At 37.3% G+C, this 20,614-nt stretch overlaps 1 long non-coding RNA gene across 1 annotated transcript; it reads left to right on the forward strand.

Annotated features, from left to right (window-relative positions):
* Positions 1 to 17,101: 17,101 nt before the first annotated feature.
* LOC105032298 (uncharacterized) lies at positions 17,102 to 18,700 on the forward strand. The gene is made up of 2 exons (XR_829782.4): positions 17,102 to 17,385; positions 18,224 to 18,700. It is a non-coding gene; the product is annotated as an uncharacterized lncRNA (long non-coding RNA).
* The last annotated feature ends 1,914 nt before the right edge of the window (positions 18,701 to 20,614 follow it).

Raw genomic sequence — 20,614 nt, forward strand, 5'->3', positions numbered from 1 at the left:
AACTCCAGATCTGAGAGAAACTTGTACCAACCTCATAGCAAGAGATTTCAAGTCTTGGACCTGATGTTTGGATGGCTGCAAGAGAGGGAGAAGAGAGAGAGTTGGTGGCACAAAGGGGGAGGGGCTAGCGCCTCCCCTTGCTTCTCCTGCCTTTTTGGGACCTGGCGACAAGAAACCCTAGGGTTTCTTGCTCCTGGGGTATGGAGACTAGTTGGAGAGAGAGGGAAAAGAGAGAGAGAGACTTGGGAGAAAGAGTTTTCGTATTCCTTGGCTTCATCAAACCTATACAATGCATGTATATATAAACACAGGGTCAAGTGACCCAAACCCAAAACTCCCTTGACCAACTCTATGGGAGATCAGGTTAATCCAAGCCCATGTACACCCATGACTCGACCTAATCTCACCTATCCTGGGCCTAGACCTGGTCCATAAAGAGTTGGTCCCTTAAGGCCCACATAACCTAGACCTCAAGAACCCGAAAGGCCCACAACTTTTCAACCTAGGGCCCAACTAGCCCTAGAGCCTCTATGAAGCCCTCATGAATGATGGACCTTGGCCTTAGCCTTGGTCCCCTGGGCCTTGGGCACACCACCTGGGTCACAACAACTTGGTGTCCCAAGGCCTCAACCAGCTCCACTCTGTCCATCAGCCGAATTAGCTCAACACATCTCTGAAAGCTGTCCCGTGGAAGTACCTTCGTAAGTGCATCAGCTGGGTTCTCCTTGGTGTGTACCTTTATCAGCTCCACCTTGCCATCCTCTACAAGCTCTCTAATCCGATGATACCGAATATCGATGTGCTTTGTCCTTGCATGATAGACTGAGTTCTGTGCTAATAGAAGTGCACTCTGGCTGTCACAGTGCACTCTAATGGCCTCCTGAGTAAGGCCCATCTCCGTCAACAAACCCATTAGCCAAATTGCCTCCTTAGCTACTTTTGTCAGCCCAATGTACTCTACCTCTGTAGTGGATAGGACCGTGATAGGCTGCAGACTCGATCTCCAAGAAATAGGACCTCCATACAGGCTAAAGATAAAGCCTGTCGTAGACCTCCGGGTATCCACATCTCCACCAAAGTCTGCATCTACATAACCGTCAATCAGTCTCTGAGCCTCTCTGGACATGTCAGAGTATCCCACTGCACCTCCTCGCTGTCCGTAGCAGATGCCAACTCCAACTGAACCTGCCAGGTATCTGAATATCCACTTCAGAGCTCTCCAGTGCTCCTTGCCAGGCTGCATCATGAACCTGCTAACCTGACTCATTGCATGAGCGATGTCTGGCCTACAACAGACCATCGCATACATCAAGCTCCCAATTCCTGAAGCATAAGAAACTGTCTCCATCTCCTGAGCCTCCACCTCAGTCTGTGGCGCCATAGTCTTCGAGAGTCTGAAGTGACCGACAAGTGGCAACTCCATCAGCTTTGCTCCCTTCATCCTGAACCTCTCTAAGACCTTCTGTATGTAGCCCCCCTGAGATAGATGCAGCACCCTCCGGGCTTGATCTCTGAAAATCTCCATGCCTAGGATCTTCCTTGCACAACCTTCCTACTCTTGCATGCTATAAGCATGTCATCCACATACAAGAGTAGGAACATCCTAGAACCATCCTCAAGAGACTGAACATAAACACAGGGATCAAACTCGCACTTGGAAAGTCCAATGCTGTGCATATAGGAGTCGAATCGCTTGTACCATTGCCTCGGTGACTGCTTCAGCCCGTACAGTGACTTCTGCAACAAACAAACCTTTTCCTCTGATCCTGGATCCCTGAAATCGGGTGGCTGCTCCATGTAAATCCTCTCCTCCAAATGCCCATGGAGGAATGCCGTCTTGACATCCATCTGCTCCAGCTCTAAATCCTGAGCTGCTACAATGCTCAGCAATACTCTGATGGAAGTATGTCTGATGATGGGAGAGAAGACCTCGTTGAAGTCGATGCCTTCCTTCTGAGAGTATCCCTTTGCCACTAACCTCGCCTTGAATCTGATACCTCCCTGCTCTGAAGGCCCTTCCTTACGACTGTAGACCCATTTGCAGCCAATGGGCCTCTTCTCCTGTGGCAACTGCACCAATCGCCACGTCTGGTTCTGATGGAGAGACTGCATCTCCTCGGACATCGCCTGGATCCACCGCTCTCTATCCTGGCTCTCAATAGCCTCTTGATACATATATGGGTCTCCATTCACTGACACCAAGGCATATGATAGCATCTCCTCGAAGTCATATCGGTCCGGTTGTCTGATGGTCCTCTTGGGCTTGTGTAGGACAACACCGATATCAGTCCTCGATCCAGCTCGCTCCTGTTGGACCTCTCCACCTCGATCATCCGTCTGAGTCCTCTCCACCTGTGGAGACACCTTAGGTAGGTGTTCCACCTGAATGTCATATCCTCCAGTAGTACCTGCAAGAGGTAAAATCAAAGAGGTAAGCTGTCCAGCAGCATCCTGCTGGACCTCCTCCTGCTCCTGCTGCTCCTCCATGTCTGCTCGCCTCCGTAGGACTGACTCCTCATCAAAAGTCACATCCCGACTAATGATGATCTTCTTTTCCAAGGGATCCCACAGCCTGTATCCCTTAACTCCTCGCGGATAGTCTAGAAACACCATCTTGCGTGATCTGACGTCTAGCTTGCTTCGCTCACTAGCTCCAATGTGCACATAGGCCGTGCACCCAAATACCCGTAGATGGCCCAGCCCAATTGTCCTCCCAGACCACACCTCCTATGAAAGCCTACCATCCAATCTGGTGTGAAGTGATCGATTGACCAAGTAACCCGCTGCGTCAACTGTGTCAACCCAGAACATTTTTGGAAGCCCTACCTACAGCCTCATGCATCGTGCCTTTTTTAGAAGTGTTCTGTTCATCCTCTCGGCCACCCCATTCTGCTGTGGAGTCTCCTTAATTGAGAAGTGTCTCCTGATCCCACACTCCTCACAGTAGTCCTGGAACTCTCTGCTGGTGTACTCCCCACTATTGTCTGACCTCAGACACTTCACGCTCCTCCCCAGTTCCTTCTCCACCTCAGCTCTCCAGATCTTGAACTTGGTGAAGACCTCTGACTTCTCTCTCATGAAGTAAATCCAGAGTTTTCTTGAGAAATCGTCAATCAGGGTCATGAAGTATCTGGCCCCATTCCTAGCTGAAACTGGGGCTGGTCCCCACACATCCGTGTGTACTAACTCCAGAGGGGCTGCACTGTGGGTTGTACTGATGTTGAACTGAACTCTCCTCTGCTTTCCTATCTAGCAAGGCTCACAGATCTCTCCTGTAGCACCATCCTTCAGATCAGAGATGAGTCCTCTCCTTCTCAACTCCCTCAGCCCCTTGTCACCCATGTGGCCTAGGCGGTAGTGCCACATCCTGTAAGCCCCCTGTTGGTCCTGTGCTGCAGCTGCTGCATCAGACTCTCCAATCACCACAGATCCCTCCATGCGATAGAGGTTATTGTCCAACCTCCTACCTCTCATCACCACCATAGCTCCATTGGAGATATTTAATACTCCGCTTCTAGCCCTACTGCTGAAGCTGTATCCACTGCACTCCAAGTAGCCTAGTGACACCAGATTCTTTTCCAGCTCCAGGACATACTTTACATTTGTCAATGTCCTCACAATCCCATCAAACATCCTCACCCTGACTGTCCCTATCCCAGCCACCTTGCAAGGATGATTGTCGCCTAGAGTCACTGATCCCTCATCTGTCTTGGTGTATGTCGCAAACCAAGACCTGTGTGGTGTGTAGTGATGTGAGCACGCAGAGTCTAGTGTCCACTCCTCTGTGTAATGCCTGTGACCATCTGATACCACAAGTAGATCATCCTCCACCTGCTGCCCAGCAACTGCACTCACTGATTCTGAGCCACTTCTTTCTCCCTTCTTGCTCTTCCATAGTGGACATTCTCACTTGAAGTGCCCGAACTCGTTGCACTTGAAGCATTTCATCTCTTTCTTTCCCTTCCTGGACTTGGACCGCCCCCTGGACTTGCTTCTGCCTCTGCCTCTACCTGTCCTCTCCCCTACTGCCAAACCCTCCTGGAGAGCCCGATCTCTGGTCAACTTTTTCCTTTGCTCATTAGATCTCAGCACCGAGACCATATCCTCATATTCCAGAGTCTCCTTACCGTAGAGCAGTGTAGTCACCAAAGAGTCATATGATCCTGGCAGCGAACACAAAAGCAACAGGGACTTGTCCTCCTCATCCAGCTTCACCCCGATATTCATCAACTCCATGCATAACTAGTCGAACCTCTGAATATGGCCAATCACATCAGATCCCTCCTGCATCTGAAGACTGTACAACCTCTTCTTCAGCATCAGCTTGTTGCACATATTCTTTCCCAAATACATGGTGTGCAACTTCGACCAAAGGCCCTTCGGGGTCTTTTCTTCCAGCACTAAATACAACACCGCATCCGCCAAACATCCTCTGATCATCGAGCATGCTTTCTTCTCCAATGATGCCCACTGTCTATCTGTCATTCCCTCAGACTTCTCATCCAAAACCTGATCCAGATCTGCTTGCACCAGAAGATCCTCTATCCAGATTTTTCACATGAAAAAATTTTTCTTGCCATCAAACTTCTCAAGATCGACCTTCATATTACTACCCATGACTGGATCCAAGCCAAACAAGCAATATAAAATCAAGAAGTATAGAATATACCTTGATGGTACCTTGCTGAAAATTTTCAGCACTTGGGATCTTCAACTTCTCATGCTTGGAATCGCTTTCTCACAATCGTGGCTTTGATACCAACTATTGGAGCATGATTTTGGCTCCTCCCATGGACCTTGGGTGCACCAAAACTAGCAACAAATAAATTTGGAGACTTCTGGACTCGATTGAAGGCCCTTGACGAAATCAGCCTGGTTGCTGTCTTCTTCGTCAGCCTTTCATTCTAGATGAAGAATGCCTCTAAAATCACCTCTAAAAAATTGAAGATCTAGTACCAAACCAGATCAGGCCTAAACCAAGGTTTTTCAATTCATAGATCTCAAATCAGAGTATTCTAGATAGGGAAAAAGGTAGATAAAACCAGACCTTGCAGACCTGTCCTGCTGCAGCCTTTCCTGTAGATCTGTTGATGGAGATCTCACCCGTGCCTCAAACAACCTCAGATCAACTCCAGATCTGAGAAAAACTTGTACCAACCTCATAGCAAGAGATTCCAAGTCTTGGACCTGATGTTTGGATGGCTGCAAGAGAGGGATAAGAGAGAGAGTTGGCGGCACAAAGGGGGAGGGGCTAGCGCCTCCCCTTGCTTCTCCTGCCTTTTTGGGACCTGGCAGCAAGAAACCCTAGGGTTTCTTGCTTCTGGGGCATGAAGAATAGCTGGAGAGAGAGGGAGAAGAGAGAGAGAGACTTGGAAGAAAGAGTTTTTGTATTCTTTGGTTTCATCAAACCTATACAATGCATGTATATATAAACACAAGTTCAAGTGACCCAAACCCAAAACTCCCTTGACCAACTCTATGGGAGATTAGGTTAACCCAAGCCCATGTACACCCATGACTCAACCTAATCTCATCTATCTTGGGCCCAGACCTGGCCCATAAAGAGTTGGTCCCTTGAGGCCCACATAACCTAGACCTCAAGAATCCGAAAGGCCCACAGCTTTTCAACCTAGGGCCCTACTAGCCCTAGAGCCTCCATGAAGCCCTCATGAATGATGGACCTTGGCTTTAGCCTTGGTCCCCTGGGCCTTGGGCACACCACCTGGATCACAACACCAAGAGTTGGCACCTAATAGGATTCCTAATGTAAGTTTAATAACTTAAGTTTATAGAAAACCCAATACAAGTAGAACTTATATTATGAGATTGAATAGGATTTAATCCTCATATCTATTTAAATGGACCTCCCCTAAGGTTCCTATAACATCCAACCAGCAAGCCCCACACCACAAAGAGATCCCCCCATGCCCTCTCTTCCTCTCCCTTCTCCTTCTCCCTTGGCGTCCCACACACCCCACCCTTTGGGGCGTCCTACTTCTCTATCACCCCCAAGCTGTTGGGCATTCCCTCCTTGCTGGTTTCTAGTGTTTGGTAGTAGCACAAAGCAAGAGAGAAAGGCAAGAGAAAAAGAGAAGAAGAAGATCAAGAAAAGAGATCAAGTGTTGATCACGATCCAAGCTTCGTTCAGATTCAGCAAGCTGAATTTTCTTAGAGAAGAAAATTTAACTTGAAGAGGACTGTTCTAGATTGATCCTGAGTAGATACCCATAGAGACCAGATATTTATTGATAAGTGATATATTTTTACATTTATTATAGATATTTTTGATAATTTATGGTGCTAATATCTTCTTAAAAACCTTAATTTTATGAATTTAATGAATTTTCTTAAAAAATAAGTGATTTTAAAAAAAAATGAAATTAGATATATTTATAAAAAAATAGATGTTAATTTAATTGAGCAATTTAAAAATCAAAATGAAAATTTTTTTTTGAAAAATTTAATGCATATTTTTTTTAATTTTTTAGATAAAAATCAGAGCAAAAATGGAGCTAAAATACTCTAAAAAATAAAGAAAATAGCCTTCGGTGTACGGTGGACCGGCCGCTTGGTCCACAAAGCCAGGGTGCGGTCCACCGAAAATGCTACGCGATCCACAGGCGTGGTCTACGGGTAGCGAAAGCTATTTTGCGCCATCCAATGGTTGAGATTTAATCTGAAGATTGATCCAACGACTGCTGTTCGTTGTTGGTTTATAAGAGAATTTTTTGCGCAATCGGACGGCCAAAAATGAATCCATCATAAGATCCGACAGTTGAGGATGCTCCCGACTGAGAATAAGAGATTATTAGTACGATTCGATGGTCCAAAACCAATCCCAGGTGCGATCGGATGGCTATGGTTCGATCTGACTTTGATAAGGATTAAAATTATGGATTTTGATCAGATCTGGACGGTTCAAGCTCCATCCGACGGTCAGGAATATTCCTAAGGAGATTAATATAATTTCTAAGAGTTTTAAGACTCCTTTCCCTATCAAAAAATTATGAAAAATTTATTTATAAATAGAAGGTCCAAAAATAAGCTTTGTGAGTAGAAAAATTGAGTAGAAAGTATAGAAAAAATAAAAAAAAAAATTAAATAGCTTTAGGGATCCAAGAAAAAGAAGGAGAGAAGTCGATTCGCTCTATAGAGTATGACGGAGAGGTCATCAGCCATCTTTTCAATGAAGCTTGGCTGATCAACTTCAGATCCTTATTATAGTTTTATTTTTATTTTATTTTATTATTTTTTTAAAATTTTTTATACTTAAATTTTAATTTCAATTAATCCAAAATTTATTTTTCTATATTTTAAATTTTTGTCTTTTATTTTTTGCACATAGATGCTAGGATCCAATTAGTAGATCTTAGTACCAATTTATTTTTATACTTTTTAAATTTTTATTATTTATTTTTATTGCAAGTAGATGCTAGGATCTAGTTAGTAGATCTTAGTATCCGATTTATTTTTTGCACTTTTAATTTTTATTTTCTGACTTAAATTACTTTCTTTAAAATTTTATTTTCTTTTTATAAAATTAAAGATTTCAAATCAAAATTCTGCCTTCTCTGTGGATTCGATTAGACTCACTACTTTCTGCATGTTTTTAATTTTTATTGAAGTCAGAATTTGATTGATAATCACAGTGTCCTAACGACAGCATCTTGACCCTATCAAATTTTTGGCACCGTTATCGGAGAAGGCACTAATTTTAATGTTTGATTTCTTTGGTTTTTTTATGACTATTACTTACTAACTTTTTTATATTTTTGCAGAAAAAAATTCAAAAATTTAAAAAAAAAAGGGGAGATAGAAAGCTTCCAAGTTGGTGAGATCAATCCTAACCCTAGCCTTAACTATTTTTTTTAGTATTAATTACTATTTTTTTAATTAACCTAAAATTCATCCACATAAACCTAATAAAAATTGCATGACAAGAGTAGAAACTTAATTTTTAAGAGCATTCATCATTGTAGATTTATTTTTGGTGATCGCTGGAGACAAGGTAAGCTTTCAAGTTTTATTAGTTTCATGCATCTAATTTAGTTACATAGAACCTCTTATTTGAAATTGATTGTGCATATTCATCTCAAATCAATTTAAGGGCAACACCCATAACAAGATAAGATGGAGATTTCATCATCCTCTCTTGGCCCAAAAACAACCCACCAGCATCCCACATTAACCCTAGCCTAACTAAAATCAAGTAGACATTGGCCCCTAGTATTAATCGAGTTAAGTTATGAGTATTGTAGTCAAGTCAAGTGCAAAGTAAGTCCGAACTCACTCCTGAAACTGGTGTCTAAGGCTAAAGGTTATAAAGGCTCAGCCTAAGTAGATTTATGGTTATTTAATTGGTTCCGTTAGCTTATCTAGCCAATTCAATTGGTGTCTAAGACAAGCAACGGAGGGACCCCCACGACCCCACCTCTTACCTGGCTAGTTGAAGGAAGTGAGAACAAACTCAAATTGTATCTAAACTAAGCCACTCTACATCAAACTATTAGGTCTAAAAAATCCATAGGTGTCTAGGTTTAACTGTTTGCTAACTTGATTATAATTAACACTTAACCACAACTAATTCTTCTCATCTTACGTCTTTAAGTCTAAGACTTTTCTTAAGGATCTCACCTTTAAAACTTTTCTCTTCTTTTTCTCCTCCTTCTTCTTAAAAAAAAAAAAAATCTTAACAACACACATAATAGGATTTGCACTAATACATGCATGGTATAATTTTTTCTGATCTAGTTAAACCTAATCCTAAAATTGAACGACTGATCCATGCTAAACATGATAATCAAATAGCTAGAAATTCTAAGAACCACCTAGGCAGATGAAAGAATATTTTATTCTTTCCACCTATAATCCATCGATATTTCCATCATTCTATGGGATCAAATATTCTGACTCTAGTCCTGAGGTCGATTTGAACCTGCTAGTCCAAAAATTAGATAAAGTCGACCTTCTTATAGATAAATACCTAGCCTTAGATCTACAATCTCTTGTGTAATACACACAACCTTCTAATTATCAAGAAATTTATTCCATCTATGCTAGCTCAGTCCATCATGTTAGTGAATATCCTACGACTACACAGTTTTCACCTTTCATCTAAGAATAAGTTCAAACTGCTCCAGGTTACTCTAATCCTGTCAATGACCCATTCTTAAATACATATAACCAAGATTGGAGAAATCACCATAATTTTTTTTGAAGATCCCAACAGACTCAGGCTCAGATCCAAATTTTTTTTGTACAAAATTTTTAAAATAGACCCTCAATACCAAAACTATGCTTATAATAGAGGTCGGCCTACTCAGCCATCCTATTACAATCAACCATCATATTCACCTCCTCAACAGACCAATCTAGCCGATGATAGATTCAACCAACTTCAACAAATGATCATGACCCAACAGCAATCTCTCGTTAGGCTAGAAGTACAAATAGATTAATTAACTGAATCTACCATAAAGAAAGAACTAGGTCAATTGCCAAATGAATCAATATCGAATTTTGAAAATAACCTAACCATCCACCAACTATCTGGACCTAGTCAATAATCCAATGTCCAACCTAAGAATCCTCAATTTGAAAATGACAAAGTAATCTTTGAGCTTAGAAGTAATAGGATTCTTAAGGACCCATATTCAGACCAGGTGAGAGAGGCTAATACTGATGCTAGTCAAAATAAAAATTTAAAAAAAGAAGTTAGTACTGAAGCTAACCCAATAGAAGAATCTGAGCTCAAAATTAATACTGAGAAGAGAGCTGATGAGCTACCCGAGATATATCCACCAAAAATTTCATTTTCTTCAGCCCTAGAAGTTGGTTCTTCTTCTTTAGAATCACCATCCCCTCCAGAATTAAAATTATCCTCAGTCACACTTGAGAATACATATTTAGAATCAAATGATATCCTTCCAATGCCTATTTCTTTAAACTTAGTTCCTAACCTAAAAACTCAATTCATGAGCATTTTAAAAGAACAAATAGAAGAAATTCTCGACAAACAAGGGTTTGTAAATGGATTTGTGAATTATCTTTCTAAAATTAAAAATAGAGATGTGAAATACTTTTTGAAGAATGGTAATAAAATATTAAAATTTATCAAAGGCCATCTTCTTAAGATTGGCAATCCAAAACTATTAGAATTTATCAATCTAATATTCGACACGAGATAGGTGAGAGAATCAGCATGGTTTGGCTGAAGACGGTAAACTTAGTACTTTCTCGGAGGCAACCCAGTTTTTAATTTTTAATTTTGTGCTTTTTGCTATCTTTTATATTTTATTTAGATCAATCAAGTTTTACTTAGTATTTTTTGTAGGGATTTGAAGATAATCTTGGCTAAGTTAAGGGAGAATCAATTTTGAAAAAATTTTTGGATCAGATGACATCTCTCCTTTTCTTTCTTTTTGCATGGACCATTCATTTTTTCTACTCCATTAAGGACAATGTCAATTAAGTTGAGGGGGATAATAAAAATTTTTAAATTTTTAAGTCCTCAAGTAAGTTAGTATTTAGTATTTAAGCATCTGATTATACTTAAGAATCAAGTTAAACCAAGCATTTTTAAAAAAAAATTGATGTACAGATTAGAGAGTTTATGAGATATTGAGGGATCAAGTATTAAGAAAACTCAATAAAGAGTTAAGTTTAGAACTTAAATAGTTTTCTTTGAGCATTTCTAAATTTTTCTAGCAGCATCAAAGAAGAGTTTACTTCTTATGGACTTGTGTAAAGTAACTATATATTTCTTCATATATTCAAAAAAAAAAAATTTCAAGTATTTCATACTGAGTAACCATGCCTCTTTGCCTAAGTAAGTATTGAGTTTTGCATCAAAAGGTATGAAGGACAAAAAAGCTTTATTTTAAAGCTAATTTTAATTCGTAGCCTGTTTGATTCGAGCAAGTAGGTTCAAGAAATATTTTATACCTAGTGCTCTAAAGCCATCTGGTTTGGGAGTCATTGACTGAAAACTTGCTACATTGGTCAAACAGAAAGCTTAAGGGGTTAAGACACTTAATAGCACTACAACATTTAAAAAAAAAAAATCAATCAATAAATGAAGGATGAAAGTAACAATATACTTGTCCATACGAAGGTGAATGATTTGGAGATAAAGATAAGGATAATTTAGAAAAGTTCAGAAAAAGTTTAGTATTCTTAGTTTAACTCTCATATTGACTAGTATTAATACCCCAATGATATACCTCATTTACACTCTACTGAATATCAATGGTCTTTTGAAAATTATTTGGTGAAATTCAAAACTTTAAGTTAAACGGTACTTAATTCTAAATTCTTTCTTTACTCAAGGACGAACAAAGTTCAAGTTGGAGAGTATAATAAGTGATATATTTTTACATTTATTGTACATATTTTTGATAATTTATGGTGCTAACATCTTCTTAAAAATCTTAATTTCATAAATTTATTAAATTTTTTAAAAAAATAAGTGATTTAAAAAAAATAAAATTAGATATATTTATAAAAAAAATATGTTAATTTAATTGAGCAATTTAAATACCAAAATAAAAAAAAAATTTTGAAAAATTTAATACATATTTTTTTAAATTTTTTAGATAAAAATCAAAGTAAAAACGGAGCTAAAATATCCTTAAAAATAAAAAAAATAGCCTTCGATGTACGATGGACTGGCCGCTCGGTCCACAAAGCCAGGGTGCGGTCCACTGAAAATGCTACGCAGTCCATAGACACGGTCTACGGATAGTGGAAGCTATTTTGCACCATCCAATGGTTGAGATTTAATCTAAAGATCGATCCAACGGCTGTTGTTCGTTGCTGGTTTATAAGAGGATTTTTTGTGCGATCGGATGGCCGAAAATGAATCCATCATGAGATCCGACGGCTGAGGATGCTCCCGACTGAGAATAAGAGATTATCAGCATGATCCGACGGTCCAGAACTAATCTCAGACATGATCGGACGGCTGTGGTTCGATCCAACTTTGATAAGGATTAAAACTATGGATTTTGATAAGATCTGGGTGGTTCAAGCTCCATCCAACGGTCAGGAATATTCCTAAAGAGATTAATATGATTTCTAAGGATTTTAGGACTTCTTTTCTTATCAAAAAATTATAAAAAATTTATCTATAAATAGAAGGTCTGAAAATAAACTTTGTGAGTAAAAAAATTGAGTAAAAAATATAGAAAAAAATAGAGAAAAAATTAAATAGCTTTAAGGATCCAATAAAAAGAAGGAGAGAAGTTGGTTTGCTCTACGGAGTACGACGGAAGATGGAGAGATCATCAACCATCTTTCTAACGAAGCTTGACTGATCAACTTCAGATTTTTATTATAATTTTATTTTTATTTTATTTTATTATTTTTTTTAAATTTTTTGTACTTGAATTTTAATTTTAATTAATATAAAATTTATTTTTCTGTACTTTAAATTCTTGTCTTTTATTTTTTACACGTAGATGCTAGGATCTAATTAGTAGATCTTAGTACTAATTTATTTTTATACTTTTTAAATTTTTGTTATTTATTTTTATTATAAGTAGATGCTAGGATCTAGTTAGTAGATCTTAGTATCCGATTTATTTTTCATACTTTTAATTTTTTTTTTCTGACTTAAATTACTTTCTCTAAAATTTTATTTTTTTTTTGTAAAATCAAAGATTTCAAATTAAAATTCTGCCTTCTCTGTGGATTCGACCTGACTTACTATTTTTTACATATTTTTAATTTTTATTGAAGTTAAAATTTGATTAATAATCATAGTGTCCTAACGACAGCATCTTGACCCTATCACTTATGTAGCTAAAAAAAAATCTTTTCTTTTCTAGATCTAGATTTAAAGAAAGATATTGTAAAATAGGTATGCGATTTGATCACAATCTGAATTTCAGCATATGTCAATTTCAGCACATGAACTAGATCCTTGTGGTTTTATATTTTTATACACACATGATTCAGATTAAAAATATTTTAATCTTATATTCTACTGTGGTGTCTAGAAAATAAAATTTTAAAATATACATGCATGCCTCAAACCTCAAATTTCAATAGTGGTATCAGAGCAATAGATTTTATGTTGCTGAAATTGTCATATATATTTTGAAAAAAAATTTAAAATCTGATTTTTTTTTTATACATGAGATATATAAATAAATTTTTAAATCTAAAATTTAATTTTGAATTTGATTTTAGAACATATAGTTGATATGTGAAAGTATGCATAGATCTAAATTTTGATCTAGAATTATTTCTAGTTCGTGTTCACATGATATATAGATGTATGCATAAATTTAAAATTTTTATGATCTGATTTATAATTCATATATGAGATATATGATTGTATATTTAAGTTATAAAATTACTTTTGATATGATCCATGATTAGTATATGAGATATATGATATCATATTTTATATCTAAATTTTACATGCATATATGTGATATATGTTTGTATGTTAAATCTAAAAATTATTTTTATAATTTAAAACTCACTTTCATATAAAAAATTTAGATCTAAAATTTGATTTTAGAATCTAAAATTTGTATTAGTGTATATGAGTTTTGGTTATGGAAAAATAAAAAATTAAATAATGTAATAGGATTGCATCTAAGATTTTTGATTTGAGTCATATGGTTCTAATTTGATTAAGTAATTGATCGAATCGAGTCAAGTATTGATTAGGATTAGATCAATTAAGTTAAATGATCATGCAATTGTTATTGATCAAATCGATTGAGTCTTATATGTAGAATCGATTAACCTATGGACCTAATTTAGCTCGATGATTTGAGCATGATTCGCTTGAGTCAACCTATTTGGATCAATTGATTTATTGATGTCTTAAGCAAGTAATTGAGACATGATTATTTAATTAGTTTCATTCGCTTACCTGATCAATTTATTGATATCTTAAGCAAGTAATTGAGACATGATTATTTAATTAGTTTCGTTCGCTTACTTGATCAATTTATTGATGTCTAAGAAAAGCAGTGAGGGGACCCCCACCGATCTCCACTTACTTAATTAATTTGAAAGATTGGGTCTTGAATAAGGTTGCTCAGCAGTTTGGTTTAGCCTATGCCAATTAGATTGGTCATATGATGACTGATTAGATGAGACCTAAACCTAAACCTCTTCACAAATATTAAGTCCATAAGTCTTTTATCATTGTAGATGTGCAGACGTGCTACCGACGTTGATTGTTCTCGACTGATTACAGTGGTTCAGTTACATCAGAAATACGCAACCACTCTATTAGCAAAGAGTTGCTCCAGAATAAGGATGGGGTTGGGCCCAACAACTGTTAGGTGAGGGATCCAATGATGGCCTTGTACCTACTTGTGAACTGTGAGTCGGGCTTAACTAAAAAATGTGGGCAATAACTGTTAGATGAGCCCACATGACTTAAAGATCAAGTCACTGCAACATGCTTAGAGAAGCATCTGGGTAAAGAGTTACCTACGCATCGGTGTGCATGTTATCAATAACTGTTAGGTGAGGTGCATGGCATCGGTGGGATCGCAGCACCCACTAGGAATCTTTTATTGTATTAGAATTTTTATTTTCTTCTCAGAGAGTGGAGGGATTCAAAAAATTAGTAGGAGTCATTATTTGCATCTTAAAGTTTCTAAAAGCAAATACAATATTAAGTACAAAAATCTAATTTGAATCTTTACTCTCACAGTTAAATAATGTCAGCCTCAAATCCTTTAGCCCGTATCTTTGAAACCAATCGTTTGATCAGTATAAATTACAAAGACTGACTCAAAAACCTCAGAATTATCCTAACCTAAGAAAATACTCGATCAAAAATTCATAGTGCTACCAAACCATCCTATTGCTGAGCAAAGGGTTGCTTATGAAAAGTGGATGAAGGCAGTCTGCTCAAGTGCTATATACTGGCTTCTATGTTAAACGAGTTATAAAGCCAGCATGAGCATATGCCCACAGTCAGGACTACGATCATTTAGCGTACGTGCAAAGTAGAGGGTCTATACTTTTAGACCTCATAAAGCTTTGGATTCAAGCAAAAAAAGCTCAATATTTGATTTCTATTTTGCAGCAATCAAGGTAAATATAAATATTATATTACTATTAGAATAGAAAATTTTTCAGATGTACTCTGACCATCCGATTGGATCGGATAATTTTTTCTTCAGCAAGTGGCACCTTATATAGGGCTCTCTTGGAGAAATCCTAGGCGCCAAACCATATAAGGAAATATAAGGGGTGGCACCTATGGTTGGAGCCTCTATAAAAGGATGGCCGCCTAAAATTTTGTAGAGCTCTCTCACACCTAAATAACCTCCATGCCTAAGCCTCCTCTCCTCCTTCTCCACACCCCAAAGCCCTTCTTCCTTCTCTTTGTGCTGAAATTTCAGCAAGAGAGATCTTGAAGGTACTTTGGTCTTGCTTCAGTTTCCAAAAAGTTGAGAACTTTTTCTCCATCAAGCAAAAGCTTTGCAAAGGAGCTAGTATCCTAGAGTGCCAAGAAGTTGCTGACCAACCATCAATCTCCATGTGGATACCTGTAGAGATCGGGTACTCTTACAGCTTTAAAAGAACTAAAGATTTGAGGATCATATACTGATGAAAGGTATGCAAGAAGATGAGATCTTTTTTTTTTTATTATAAAATTTATTTTAAATCTTTTTTTCTTTTGTAAGTATGTTCTTATTTTGATTTTCTTCAATCATGAACTTCGGAGATCAGATTTTGGAGTATTTTTGATTTTTTTTTTGATTCCGCTATGCATATTGATACCAGGGAGGAAGAATAAATTAGATCTTTTCTTTTCTTCCAATCCCCTTTTTCATATTTATTGATGCATGATTGCTAGAAAATTTCTTTAGATCCAAAAATAGCAATCAAGGATTTTACCAGCAGCCTCAACAGCAATGTTAGAAAATCCCTTAATCAACTTGTATACAAAATCTTTGATTTAAAATTTTATATATACCATATAGTCTTTGATAAACATAAATAAAATCTATCATTTGGATCCAAGATGACATTAAAATTGTTAAAGATTCCATTGAGATGAATACGCTAGGATCTCAAAATAAAATTAATTTATTCCATCAGAAATAAAGTTATTTGCAATATTTTCAACTATACATTCCTCATAAATGCTAGTTTATATATGATCAATATATCAAGTTCAAAAAATAATTCAATCATATATCATAAAAGATTTTCTTAGTCCAACCTTGAACAATATTTTATGAGTGAGATTTTATCTTGCCACTAAATAATCAACTTCAAAACTAAGAGCAATATCATAGTATTACTCCCATATCAAATTTGAACTTGCAATTCACTTAAACAATTAATAATCATAATATATAATAAATTTTCTGTAGATTAAAATCTAACCAATCATATTATGATCTATTATAATGCTGTATCATATATCAAACCCTATGAATCATTATTCTTATGCAAACCTTTCATTCATAATTACAAAATTTAGTAAAAAATCATGAGGATAACTTATATTGCAATCATCATAGATCTATATCCCAATGTTCGTAGTGTCTATCCACTTACACTCATCCGATATTTGATTCTATATGTCATAATTCGTTTACTTATGCTTTGATATCATATTAGTTATCATGCTCACGACCCAAGATCGTAAACTTGGATCCGCAGCAACCATCATATACTTATTGAGAACTCTCTCTAAAGATATGTAAGGCATCTTATCATGCTATTATAAATACTACAAGAAAAAAGATATTTCGTAGTACTTTTTTACCGATGGATATAAAAAAAACACCGATAAAATAGATTTTAGGCGATGGTTTTTCGAATCAATTGGGCAAAATCTTTTTTTTTTTCCTGATGGTAATTGCTAGAAAAAATCTTATTTTTCCGATGATCAAATTAAATTGCTGAGAAATATCTTATTTTTATCGACTGTAATACCATATTATTGAAAAAAATCTTATTTTTACCCGTGATTAAGTGAAACAATTGATAAAAAATCTTATTTTTTTATTAAAATATATCTTATTTTTTCTAGCGATAACATAAAATTATTATAAAAAATATAATTTTTACTAGCATTAAGATCAAACTACTGAAAAAGATCCTATTATCCGGCGATCATCCGGAACCAGTGGAAAAGGTGTGCTAACCGAACTATCGTGTCCAAGGACGAAGCCTCGAGGCGACCCACCGAAGCCGCGTCTCCTCTTCCGTTTTCAAATATCTCCCACCCCCTATTCCCACTTTCCTCCATCCATTGTACTCCCAAGAGGTGGAAGGAGAGCTCAGCCTCTGGCTTTCATTCAATGCCTATCTCCTTGGTCCTCAAAAGAGGTTTTCTAGGGTTTGAAAGGTCGATCTTATTTCCAGCTCTTCCGCCATGAATCTCGAATGGTAAGTTCTTCTTTTCTTAATGAAAGTTCAGTAGATTATGTCTAGGGCTAGCCTTAGCTTGCTGATCTTTACATGTTTCCTTTTCGTTTTAATCGTTCTCGATTGCTTTCTTGATTCATTTTGTTTTAGTTTTCTTTGTTCCTGTTTGGTATCTTGTACTGGATAAAATCGTTAGTGACTTTGATTGAGGGTTGGTTTTGATGCGATTCTAATAGCTTTACTTGCACATGCTTGATGTAATCGATTTTTAGAACGGTGGTGGGTGATTTGATTCCTAAAACTTAGTAGTGGTATTTACAATTGGCAAAAAAAAAAAAAAAAGGAGAAAGAAAAGAAAACATTTTGAAAGGCATGCCGATAAAAAGGACGTCAGTAGTGGCATATAGTTGAATCATGGGTTTGTCTGCCATTTCTACTTCAACACTCGAGAGGAATTCAGCAAGCAGAGTTAAACGCGCATGGAGGGCTCCTCACTTCTTGACAGCCCAAAATGAAAAGCCTATGCTTAGACTGTTATTTGTACCGTAAACTCTGTAACTCCGCAAAACTTTAGAAAAACATCAGGGCATTGAAAGCTATCATGTGTCTTCCACTTGCTTCCTTTTCTTCATTTCCTTTCAGACCTTCCATCATCTCTACAAAGGGAGAAAATGATATGTAATTATGTAATTAACAAGTGAAAGGAAAATCGAGGACATGGATTCAGTTAAACTGTGTTATTGAGGTCATAAAGCTGAGACGAATGTGCAAAACGTTGTTCTACCGTTGATTGTATTACATGTTTTCGACTTGAATAGCAAGTTTATTTGTTATTCATGCTTTCATGATTGTGATGCAGGACTGATGTAGAAGGTTGTGAATGATGTCATTGGAGTTTCTTATTGGCAATTGGTAATAAATGTTTTATCCATGGACTTCTAGTTATCTATTTTGCAAATTTTTTTCTGGCCTATCATTTTTTTGTACACCACAGGTTGGTAACTTTAAAATGCTTCATTGAGATTGGACATCTTGTGGATGATTTGTGAACTCATGGTAATAAATAGGGTGTAAAGTTGTTTGTCACTACAGAGGCATGGAGATATTCAAAACTATGTTCTTCTATCGTGCTGTATCTGTTGTTTTGAGCCTGTTTTTGAGCCGTTATCATGATTCTATCAGATCCAGGTAATGTCATTATTATCAGGTTCTATCAGATCCTAAGGTTGCTTTCTGGCTCATAATGGAAATTTAGTATTTTGAAAGCGTCCTGATGTACCGCATGAAGCTGACTCAAAGTAATGGGATCAGGTTTATCATTTATGTTTTCTGTCTATGTTTTGAGTTATTTGGTTATATCAGCTGTAGTTTTCTAACAATCACAAAGGTGGCGTAAGGCTAGTTCTGTGTTGATTATCTCATGCTTTATGTTGTTATTCTTGTTGATAACCTCATATTTATAATGTCCACCTGATTTAGATGGAATTCTTGAATTATCACTTTTTTTTTTTATTATTAAAAGGAATTATCACTTTGTTACTGTAAACTCGCATCATACAATTTTGGTGCTGGTAAGATGCCAGTTGGTCATACAGTTCCATTCGGCAGTTTTTGAATTGATGGTTCTGTCACTGTTCACATACATCCAACTATTCGTGTGGGTTAAAACAAGAGAACCAAATTTTAGTAGCTACTTATTGAAGTAGCAAACAACCATGTTCCCCATAGGTTAGGTAACAATTGTTTAAGTTCCCCGACAAAAACCTTTCTATTTTTCCCCCTCGTACTTTGTGCTCATTTCCCCCTAGTATATTTGTATTTGTCAAAGCCTTTCTTGGATGACAGCACCTCTCTCATTCAATAGGACTATGGTTGGCATTCCTATCATACCTTTCTATAGTACTTAACGGTTTGATTCTGGTCTTCGATTGATGATTCAAGGTTTCTCTGTTGCCATCATAGCATCTATCCCATTGGTATTGACACCTGGGGCTCCTAACTAGATGTTTGCTCGTTTTAATGTTTCCAAGTTGATTAAATTAGTGTTTAATCAATGTTTTTCATCAAACTTTTACTTTCTCATGTCTTTCTTCTTACATCGACATCAAACGCACGCAATCATTGTTAATGGAAGTCCCTCAGTAGCTCAAATTTCCACCTAGGGTATTATGCCTTTGGTATCTAGCTTCCACTGTCACTCTTGCTTCTTAATGATTTGCCTCAAATACTCCTGAGTTTTTCTTCCATATGAATTGGCTTTTTAGATCCATGCAAACAATCTTTTCTTTCGACAATAGAGTACCCTGCATTTTTTCCTTTCCCTTTGTATGACTCTCCTGTTGCATTGCTCTTCCTTTCCTGAATCACTTCTTGCCTGTGCAATCTTGCTCTGTTGTCAGGTTCACCCCACCATGGGCAGCCCTGAACCCTCCCTGGGGCCTTCATTGTGATGCCTGGACCTTCAGCCACCACTGATCGGCTAGCAGCATCTTCACCATTCCTTGCAGCACCTCAATTGTCCTCCTTTGAACCATGGCAACAGTCCTTCCCTCTGGCCTAAGATGTTATCAACATCCACAAGGTCTAAAAATGCAGTATACGTGTATAAGATATAAATTACTCCAGTTGTTTTGAGCCTGTTTTTGAACCATTATCATGCTGTATCTGTTGCATTTGGGAGTACATCTCATTTGTCATTGAAGTAATGAAATGAGGAAACAGGTACATGGATCCAGTCTAGAAGTCCAACCCAGCATCAAAAATATGGAATCTGGCCAACCTTATTGTTATGGATATAACTCTAGTACCTGATCTGAAGATACCAATGGACTTCGGATGAGCTGATTATCCACCTCGGCCCGCGAGCTTCTTGTTGACTCCGGCCTTTGCACTGGCTACTAATTTACTCATGGATCTTTCAACCCTTCGCCAGCATTACCGTCCTCGGGCTGTCGAACCCTATCCATACTACCAACCTTTTATTTTGGCCGTTGGCCTCGACATCATCTCAACATGGGCATTTGTGCTAGCTTTGTTGCTCGATGGTGTATAATCGGGCTTCAAGGTCCATTTCCTCTGGCTTCTTGGTTCGATCATAGCATTCGATGGTGCCCATCGAAAGCCTCCGTACGATCATCAAATCGAGTCATTAACGATAGCGGCTTGTCATGACAATTGTAGGATCCTTCTATGGCCCGGTCACGTCATCTCATTAAGATGTATGGATGGTCATAAGTGGGATAAGGTCACG

The sequence above is a fragment of the Elaeis guineensis genome, chromosome 6 (assembly GCF_000442705.2).
Source record: "Elaeis guineensis isolate ETL-2024a chromosome 6, EG11, whole genome shotgun sequence".
Taxonomy (NCBI): domain Eukaryota; kingdom Viridiplantae; phylum Streptophyta; class Magnoliopsida; order Arecales; family Arecaceae; genus Elaeis; species Elaeis guineensis.